Source organism: Entelurus aequoreus, linkage group LG20 (genome assembly GCF_033978785.1).
Source record: "Entelurus aequoreus isolate RoL-2023_Sb linkage group LG20, RoL_Eaeq_v1.1, whole genome shotgun sequence".
Lineage (NCBI taxonomy): Eukaryota > Metazoa > Chordata > Actinopteri > Syngnathiformes > Syngnathidae > Entelurus > Entelurus aequoreus.
The window spans coordinates 51,257,207-51,268,631 of NC_084750.1; positions in this window are offsets into that span (position 1 = coordinate 51,257,207).

Genomic DNA, 11,425 nt, shown 5'->3' on the forward strand with positions numbered 1-11,425 from the left:
GTATGTCTTTTAACATAATAAACGTCCTTATTAATTGTTTGTATGCGGATACATTAGTCTGAGTGCACGTTGACGTGCTAGCCTAGCCTGCTGGTTAGCTTAGCTTGTTAGCTGCTAACAAAGAGAGGCGGAAGTGATCGACACATCAAAGCAGAGATCCAATGTAAGTGTAAAGTGTTATTATTGTGTGAACATGTCTCCAAACCCCGTTTCCATATGAGTTGGGAAATGGTGTTAGATGTAAATATAAACGGAATACAATGATTTGCAAATCCTTTGAGTTTGAGTTTGAGTTTGAGTTTATTTCGAACATGCAAGCATACAACATGATACATCACAATTTCCAGTTTCTTTTCAACATGTTCGAAAAGGAGTAGGAAGAAGCAGAGCTTATTTAATCCTACCCCTTTTCTTTACATAACAGTTGCAAAACTTTTTGTTCACTTCCTGTTCACAATTTTTTCACAATAAACTCCATAAGTAATTACAATAAAAATAAATAAATAAATAATAGTAAGAATTTAATAATAATAATTGGTGAAGTAAGTCATATTTCATATGATGAGATAAGTAAGATTACTTTAAGAATGAATGAATGGATGGATGAAATAAATTGAGAATGTTTGTCATGGTTCTTCTTCATTGTACTTTGTAAACACTTTAAGTTTGAAGACTTTCTTGAAGTGTATCATATTAGTACATTGTTTGATTGCTTTGCTTAATCCATTCCATAATTTAATTCCACATACTGATATACTGAAGGTCTTAAGTGTTGTACGTGCATACAAATGTTTTAAATTACGTTTTTCTCTAAGATTATATTTCTCCTCTTTTGTTGAGAAGAATTTTTGTATATTCTTGGGTAGCAGGTTATAGTTTGCTTTGTGCATAATTTTAGCTGTTTGCAAATTCACTATGTCGTGGAATTTCAGTATTTTTGATTCAATAAATAAAGGGTTTGTATGTTCTCTATATCCAACATTATGTATTATTCTAACTGATCTTTTTTGTAACACCGTTAATGAATGAAGTGTACTTTTGTAATTATTTCCCCATATTTCTACACAGTAGCTCAGATATGGTAACACTAGTGAGCAGTAGAGAATATGAAGGGATTTTTGGTCTAGAACATGTTTTGCTTTATTCATTATTGACGTGTTTCTTGCAACTTTATGTTGTATATTTTTTACGTGAGATTTCCAGTTCAATTTATCATCAATCATTATACCTAGAAATTTGGTTTCGTTTACTCTTTCAATTTCTATTCCGTCTATTTGTATTTGTGTTTGACTTTCTCTTCTACTGTTACCAAATAGCATTATTTTAGTTTTACTAAGATTCAACGATAGTCTGTTTTTGTCAAACCATCTTTTTAATTTGTTAATTTCTTCTGTTATTATTTGTATTATCTCCTGTGTGTTCTCTCCTGAACAAAACGCTGTTGTATCATCCGCAAATAATACTAACTTTAAATCTTTTGTAACTTTACAAATGTCATTTATATAGAGATTGAATAATTTAGGTCCTAATATTGATCCCTGAGGTACACCACAGGATATATTTAGCGTTGTAGACGTGTGTTCGCCTAGCTTCACGTATTGTTTCCTGTTCGTTAGATAACTTCTTATCCAGTTTAAGACTAACCCTCTGATGCCATATCCTTCTAGTTTTTGGATTAAAATATTGTGATTAATTGTGTCAAAAGCTTTAGTTAGATCCATAAAAACCGCTGCTGCACATTTTTTACTATCTATTGCATTGGTAATTTCTTCTGTAATTTCAATTAAAGCCATTGAAGTTGAGACATTAGCTCTGTATCCATATTGGTTCTCTTCGAGTATTCTATTTTTATTTATGAAACTTTCTAATCTGTTATTGAACAGTTTTTCAATGATTTTAGAAAATTGTGGAAGTAGAGAAACAGGTCTATAATTTGTAAATTGATGTTTATCTCCAGTCTTATAAATTGGTGCAACTTTAGCTATTTTCATTTTGTTTGGAAATGTACCTGTTTGAAATGATAGGTTACTAATATACATTAATGGTCCTGAGATCTCTTCAATAACCTTTTTTATCGTTTCCATATCAATTCCGTTACAATCAGTTGAAGTCTTAGATTTACATTTTTTCACGATTGTAACTATTTCCTCCTGTGTCACATTACTGAGGAACATGGAGTTGGGATTTGGCTCTATGGTGTCATTATAGTCCTCAATTGGAACTGGGTCTGGAATCCTTTCTTCCAATTTTGGTCCAATATTTACAAAATAATTATTGAAGCTTTCAACTACTTCCTTTATGTTGTCATTTTTTTTATTTTCATCTAAGAAGTATTGAGGGTAGTCCCTCTTAGTTCCATTTTTTATAATGCTATTGAGGATGCCCCATGTTGCTCTCATATTATTTTTGTTCCTGTCCAATAATTCACTGTAATATTCTTTTCTACATGATCGTAGTATGTCTGTTAACTTGTTTTTATACTTTTTGTACTTAATTTCTGCCTCTATAGTTCTTTGTGCTATAAGTTCTCTATATAGTGTATTCTTCTTCTTACAAGCATTTTTTAATCCTTTTGTCATCCATGGTTGATTATTCTTTCTCTGCTTGTTACTGAGTTGTATCCATGGACAATGTTTGTCATAAAGTATTATGAACTTGTTTAAGAAATGTTCATATGCTTCATCAACCTCTTTTTCATTATACACATTGTCCCAATCTTGCTTTTGTAGCTCAATTTTGAAGGCAGTCATCCTCTTCTCTGTGCATAGTCTTCGAAATGTCCTTTTGTCTTCCATGTTCTTCTTGTAGTTTCCATCATATATTGTAAAAACTGGCAGATGATCACTAACGTCGCTTATAAGTAGACCACTTGTAGTGTTATTATCAAAATCATTGGTAAAAATATGATCAATAAGCGTGGCACAGTGTGCTGTGATTCTGCTTGGCTTTGTGATTTTAGGATATAGACTGATGCTGTACATTGTATCAATGAAGTCATCAATAGACTTTTGCTTGTTGGGGTTCAATAAGTCAATATTAAAGTCACCACATAAGAACATTATTCTTTGACCATTGTCCATGTAAGTAGCCTTGATCCATTCTTCAAATGTTTCTATACTTGACTTAGGTGATCTATATATACAACTGATGAATATGTTTTTGCTTTTTTCCTGACATATTTCAATGGTTATACATTCTAAGATATTATCAATGGCAAATGACATGTTTTTTACCACTTTGTAGTTCAGGTTCTTCATCACGTACACAGCTACTCCTCCTCCATTTTTGTTGGTTCTGTTGATGTAGTTTAGTTCATATCCCTCCAGATCAAAATCTATTCCTTTTTTATCATCAATCCATGTTTCTGTGACAGCAATCACTTTGAAGGGTTCGTTGATGTGTTCCAAAAAGTTCTTAATGTTATTGTAATTTGCATACAAGCTTCTACTATTAAAATGAATAATTGACAATTTGTTATCACATTCAATGTTGCTATTATATTGATCATCTGTATAATAAAAACAACTCTTACTGATGTGGGAGAAAAAATTTGTATCTGGATCTATATCATTTTCCAAATCCTGGTTTTTGTGATCTTTGTTGCAGAAATTTTTTAGTTCCATATTTTCTTGTTCAACAAACTTTGATGTTGTTTCAATAATCTCTATAAGTGTAGGTGGATGCAATCCTGAATGTAGGTCCTCTTGTTTAGTCGTCCCTTGGAACATAGTAGTGTCGATGCTGAATTTAGGTGCTTGTTTTCTGTCAGAGTCCATTATCATCGTTGTTTTGGTAGCTGTGTAAACTTTAAAAATTGTCCAGGTCCTTGATGTCATGGACAACAATTACTCTTGCTTCTGGACTTCCATTCAGCTTGATGTAGATTTTACAGTTGGTGCTCCAAGTTCCCTGGATTTTTCCCTGCCTTCTCAAGTCGCGTGCTTTCTTGGCGATTCCAGCATTGCGTTTTGTGAGATGCTCATTCATGTACACATTTGTTCCCTTCAGCTTCTTTCCCTGTCTCAGCAATGCCATTTTAGATTTTCTGTTTACGAGTTTCACGAGCACGACTGGAGTGGCGTTGTTGTTTCTTCCGTTCAGTGGGATGCATGTTTCGATGGTATTAATGTCAATTTCAATTTCTTTTGATTGCAGAAAGTTGACCACTTGCTGTTCTGCTGAGATCATATCCATTTCATCTGGTTCCCCTTCATTATTCACAGCTTTCGCATAGGATCTTGGTTTAATTCGGTGCCCTGTCACGATGATATCATTCATTCGTTTATCCTGATCCATTTCATCTATGATGTTCCTCAGCATGTTGTTGTCTTCTTGAAGGATCTTCATTTGTTTGCTCATTTCAGTGGCTTCTTTATTTCTGGAGTTGTTCTCTTTTTTCATTTCTTTAATTTCTTCTTTCATTTCTTTCATATCCTCTTTCCAACCATCAATCAATTCTTCCAATTTTTCTATCATTTCTTCTTTAAATTCCTGGAGTATTTTTTGTAGTATCCCTTCTTGAATCCCATCATGTCCTGTGCCCAGCTTCAAGTCAGTCTTTCCAGTCAATCCTTTAACTTTTGGCATCGCGGCAGTCACTGACGTCAGCGCCTCTTATGTCTTAAGGGCAGTTACTTCTTTAGCGACTTGCGGCACTTTTAACTTGTTTTTTCAACAATTTCGTACTTTGCGCCGTTCAGAGATCAATTTGAGGTGTCAGCCTGTCAACTTATATCACTCTGCGACGTCGGGATCACTTTAAAACAGCTGTAAACTCGCCGTAACTTTTGGTTGCTAGGCAACCGCTTTGAACTGCGGGAGGCGCCTTTGGTTTGAGGCTAACGGCTCTTCCACTCGCCTTATTTCAGCGTATCAGTGCCTCTCAACTGACCAAAATCAGATAGAAGATGCCAGGTGACTCTCCTGTGGCTGTGATCGCAAATCAGTGGTCAAATCAGTTGTCAAAATCTTCAGACTTAACAAAAACTCCGGTAGCAGAAGCGGAGCTTTTTTTCTTTGCGTCCTTTCTCATTGACAGGAAGTGACCAAAATCAACCCATATTCAATTGAATGCACTACAAAGACAAGATATTTGATGTTCAAACTCATAAATTTAATTTTTGTTTTGCAAATAATAATTAACTTAGAATTTCATGGCTGCAACACGTGCCAAAGTAGTTGGGAAAGGGCATGTTCACCACTGTGTTACATGGCCTTTCCTTTTAACAACACTCAGTAAAGGTTTGGGAACTGAGGAGACACATTTTTGAAGTGGAATTCTTTCCCATTCTTGCTTGATGTACAGCTTAAGTTGTTCAACAGTCCGGGTTCTCCGTTGTGCTATTTTAGGCTTCATAATGCACCACACATTTTCAATGGGAGACAGGTCTGGACTACAGGCAGGCCAGTCTAGTACCCGCACTCTTTTACTATGAAGCCACATTGATGTAACACGTGGCTTGGCATTGTCTTGCTGAAATAAGCAGGGGCGTCCATGGTAACGTTGCTTGGATGGCAACATATGTTGCTCCAAAACCTGTATGTACCTTTCAGCATTAATGGTGCCTTCACAGATGTGTAAGTTACCCATGTCTTGGGCACTAATACACCCCCATACCATCACACATGCTGGCTTTTACACTTTGCGCCTAGAACAATCCGGATGTTTTTTTCCTCTTTGGTCCGGAGGACACGACGTCCACAGTTTCCAAAAACAATTTGAAATGTGGACTCGTCAGACCACAGAGCACTTTTCCACTTTGTATCAGTCCATCTTAGATGAGCTCAGGCCCAGCGAAACCGACGGCGTTTCTGGGTGTTGTTGATAAACAGTTTTCGTCTTGCATAGGAGAGTTTTAACTTGCACTTACAGATGTAGCGACCAACTGTAGTTACTGACAGTGGGTTTCTGAAGTGTTCCTGAGCCCATGTGGTGATATCCTTTACACACTGATGAGGCTTGTTGATGCAGTACAGCCTGAGGGATGGAAGGTCACAAGCTTAGCTGCTTACGTGCAGTGATTTCTCCAGATTCTCTGAATCCTTTTATGATGTTATGGACCGTAAATGGCGAAATCCCTAAATTCCTTGCAATAGCTGCTTGAGAAAGGTTTTTCTTAAACTGTTCAACAATTTGCTCACGCATTTGTTGACAAAGTGGTGACCCTCGCCCCATCCTTGTTTGTGAATGACTGAGCATTTCATGGAATCTACTTTTATACCCAATCATGGCACCCACCTGTTCCCAATTTGCCTGTTCACCTGTGGGATGTTCCAAATAAGTGTTTGATGAGCATTCCTCAACTTTATCAGTATTTATTGCCACCTTTCCCAACTTCTTTGTCACGTGTTGCTGGCATCAAATTCTAAAGTTAATGATTATTTGCAAAACAAAAAATGTTTATCAGTTTGAACATCAAATATGTTGTCTTTGTAGCATATTCAACTGAATATGGCTTGAAAATGATTTGCAAATCATTGTATTCCGTTTATATTTACATCTAACACAATTTCCCAACTCATATGGAAACGGGGTTTGTACATTAGGAAAGAGATCCAATGTAAGTGTAAAGTGTTATTATTGTGTGAACATGTCTACATTACAAATGATGTGAGCGTTGGTGAATCAGCGACTAACTGCTGCCGTTGAAGAAATATTTGTGATGTTAGAAAGAAAAAAAACGAGGAGGAACGAGGAGGAACTTTGTCCAACAAAAGAGGAGAAGGAGCGACAACATCAACATTCAAGAAACATCAAGTTGTGTTACACATCCATCCATCCATCTTCTTCTGCTTATCCGAGTTCGGGTCGTGGGGGCAGCAGCCTAAGCAGGGAAGCCCAGACTTTCCTCTCCCCAGCCGCTTCGTCCAGCTCTTCCCGGGGGATCCCGAGGCGTTCCCAGGCCAGCCGGGAGACATAGTCTTCCCAACGTGTCCTGGGTCTTCCCCGTGGCCTCCTACCGGTCGGACGTGCCCATAACACCTCCCTAGGGAGGCGTTTGGGTGGCATCCTGACCAAATGCCCGAACCACCTCATCTGGCTCCTCTCCATGTGGAGGAGCAGCGGCTTTACTTTGAGCTCCTCCCGGGTGACAGAGCTTCTCACCCTATCTCTAAGGGAGAGCCCCGCCACCCGGCGGAGGGAACTCATTTCGGCCGCTTGTACCCGTGATCTTGTCCTTTCGGTCATAACCCAAAGCTCATGACCATAGGTGAGGATGGGAACGTAGATCGACCGGTAAATTGAGAGCTTTGCCTTCCGGCTCAGCTCCTTCTTCACCACAACGGATCGGTACAGCGTCCACATTACTGAAGACGCCGCACCGATCCGCCTGTCGATCTCACCATCCACTCTTCCCTCACTTGTGAACAAGACTCTGAGGTACTTGAACTCCTCCACTTGGGGCAGGGTCTCCTCCCCAACCCGGAGATGGCACTCCACCCTTTTCCGGGCGAGAACCTTGGACTCGGACTTGGAGGTGCTGATTCTCATCCCCCCTGAAGATCCTGGCCAGATGAAGCCATCAGTACCACATCATCTGCAAAAAGCAGAGACCTAATCCTGCAGCCACCAAACCAGATCCCCTCAACGCCTTGACTGTGCACAGTAATTCTGTCCATTTTGATTGATTGATTGATTGATTGAGACTTTTATTAGTAGGTTGCACAGTGAAGTACATATTCCGTACAATTGACCACTAAATGGTAACACCCCAATAAGTTTTTCAACTTGTTTAAGTCGGGGTCCACTTAAATTGATTCATGATACAGATATATACTATCATATATACTATCATCATAATACAGTCATCACACAAGATAATCACATTGAATTATTTACATTATTTACAATCGGGTGTGGAGGGGTGGGGGTAGGATATGGACAGCAAGTAGTGGAGAGAGAGAGAGAGAGAGAGAGAGAGAGAGAGAGAGAGAGAGAGAGATCAGAGGGCATAAGAAAAAGTATCTGCATTTGATTGTTTACATTTGATTATTAGCAATCCGGGGAGGGTGTTAGTTTAGGGTTTTAGCTGCCTGGAGGTGAACTTTTATTGCGGTTTTGGAGGAGGATAGAGATGCCCTTTCTTTTATACCTGTTGGGAGCGCATTCCACATTGATGTGGCATAGAAAGAGAATGAGTTAAGACCTTTGTTAGTTCGGAATCTGGGTTTAACGTGGTTAGTGGAGCACCCCCTGGTGTTGTGGTTATGGCGGTCATTTACATTAAGGAAGTAGTTTGACATGTACTTCGGTATCAGGGAGGTGTAGCGGATTTTATAGACTAGGCTCAGTGCAAGTTGTTTTACTCTGTCCTCCACCCTGAGCCAGCCCACTTTGGAGAAGTGGGTAGGAGTGAGGTGTGATCTGGGGTGGAGGTCTAGAAGTAATCTGACTAGCTTGTTCTGGGATGTTTGGAGTTTAGATTTGAAGGTTTTGGAGGTGCTGGGGTACCAGGAGGTGCATGCGTAATCGAAAAAGGGTTGAACGAGAGTTCCCGCCAGAATCTTTATGGTGCTTTTGTTGACTAGAGAGGAGATTCTGTAGAGAAATCTCGTTCGTTGGTTAACCTTTTTGATTACCTTGGTTGCCATTTTATCACAGGAAAGGTTAGCCTCTAGAATGGAACCTAGGTAGGTGACCTCATCTTTCCTGGTGATAACAATGTCACCCACTTTTATAGTGAAGTCATTGACTTTCTTAAGGTTGATATGGGACCCAAATAGGATGGATTCTGTTTTACCCAAGTGTATGGATAGCTTGTTGTCAGCGAGCCAGGTGCAAGTTCTACAGAGCTCAGCACTGAGGATTTTCTCCACCTGTGACTTGTCCTTGTCGGATACCAGCAGGGCAGAGTCATCCGCAAACAAAAACAATTCACAGTCGCATGCCATAAAAGCTATGAACAGAATCGGTGCCTTGGCGGAGTCCAACCCTGACTGGAAACGTGTCCGACTTACTGTCGGCAATGCGGACCAAGCTCTGACACTGATCATACAGGGAGCGGACCGCCACAATCAGACAGTCCGATACCCCATACTCTCTGAGCACTCCCCACAGGACTTTTCGAGGGACACGGTCGAATGCCTTCTCCAAGTCCACAAAGCATATGTAGACTGGTTGGGCAAACTCCCATGCACCATCAAGGACCCTGCCGAGAGTATAGAGCTGGTCCACAGTTCCACGACCAGGATGAAAACCACACTGTTCCTCCTGAATCCGAGGTTCGACTATCCGGCGTAAACTCCTCTCCAGTACACCTGAATAGACCTTACCGGGAAGGCTGAGGATGCTTATACATATTGACACAAATATAATAAAAACACTAACCTTATGACGGATGCTTTTGCAATTTTTCAATTTGATCTTTCACAACACCTAGTGGCCACAATAATTCATTAAGTCAAGCTCATGGCGCAGAAAGTTGAACGATGCGGACACCTTTGTTACTGGATACTTTCTATCCGACTTCTGTTTTGGAGACTTTGTGTACGTATTAAGCAACTATAATTATTTGGTATGCTTAAATGTGCAGTTTTAGCTTAGCTGTTGTGTAGCTGCTAGCTCCTACAGCAGGTGTGTCCAAAGTGCAGCCCATAGCTATGTTTTTAACCGACAACTGGGAGTGTTGAAAATGTGGTATTTGCGTGTCGGTCCAATCAGCGGCAGCTACGCCCTGTTTTGTCATTGGACCTACACTGTAAAAACTCTTTCAGTGGTATTGTCCATTTGACTTTATTTTTAAAAGTATATTTATTCCAATAAATCAATTTATTTTTATAGTTTTTGAGTTATCTATAAGTAAAAAGGGTGAATATTTTCATAACTTAATTTTTTATGTGATAAAATTAATTTTATTGGACTTCCAACATAAATTGATTTAGCAAAACTCAGTTGAAAGGTTTATATCAGACCTAAAAGGTCAGGCCCCGCCCACCTGCATGCAGCTGTGGAAGAACAAGCCCAGACATGTCTCTTCACGGAGCCCAAGGAAAACACTTTACCGGACTCATCACTCATGTAAGTAACAATTTATAATGTTAAAAGTCAGTATTTGCCAGGATTGAAATGTATACATTTTCAAAAGCATGGCTCAACGTTATATTTAGTTTGCTACTTTTCCCGCCGACCGCCATTTCGAATTTGCTCTTACCTCCAACAGCTCATTAACTTCAACGAAACATTGTTATAGCTGTGCAGTTTATAATTAGCGTTTTATTTGCGTGGTAGTTTAATATTTTATTCTTCAGTTTATAAGCAGCCACATTAAAGCTGCTTCACTAGCTTGCATTAAAAGTTGCTAGAAGCTAGCTAGATAGCTCCCCTCTGACCTGTTGTCCATGCACACTCTTAGGCAAAACGCTACTCTTGTAAGAATAACACTCATTGTGTAAGTATCAATCTCAACATTTCCCCCCCCCCAAAAAATCTCAACAGTAGTCACTATTTAAAGCAGGGGTCCCCAAACTACGGCCCGCGGGCCGGATCCGGCCCCCCCAGCATCCAAAAATCCGGCCCACAATTTTTTTTATTTATTCATTTTTTTAATCTTTCCTTTCTAATCCATTTTCTACCACTTGTTACTCTTGGTGTCTCCTAGTCGCTCAGGCAAATCATATTGTCTAAAAATTAATTTTTCCATCGATAACGTGACAATGTTAAATGTTGATGAACATCAATGTTAATTGATGTTAAATGACAAAACGGATTTTAAAGACAATGTATATATACATACATACATATATATATATATTTATATATATATATATATATATATATATATATATATATATATATATATATATATATATATATATATATATATATACATACACAGCCTGGCCCCCGGCCAATTTTTTTTAACCCAATGCGGCCCCCGAGTCAAAAAGTTTGGGGACCCCTGATTTAAAGGGTCATTTTTCAAAATGTTCTTCCGTGGGGGCATGCCCCCGGACCACCCTACTGTTGCTAGGTTACCAATTTAGACCACATCGGCTACAAAAAAATCCAGAAGAAACACTGCAATTGAGTATATTAGGGTGTAAAAAAAACATGTATAAAGGGCTCTCATCAGGCTTATATATCCAAGATGTTAGACATGAACCATAACTTGTCTTTTTTTCTCTCGCTCTCTACAATGACAGATGGGATGGCCCTGTGAATTGTGCAGCACTGTTGTACCAACCAAGAGTGATTTTTTTAAAGCATTGCAGACTGCACCATGGGACCTTTGGACACAGCCAGAAGTCTCAGGGCCTCGTGGTGAGGGGGTGGCCTGCGGGTTTCGGCCCGCTTTCCCCCCCACTCCGCTTGGCGCGCGCGGCACATGACGGGTTCCGCCACCGACGCTCGGGCTGCAGCCCGACGGCGACGCGGTCCCGGCGGTGACGCGCGGTTTGGGGAACAAAGCAGAAGTCTCAGGGCCTC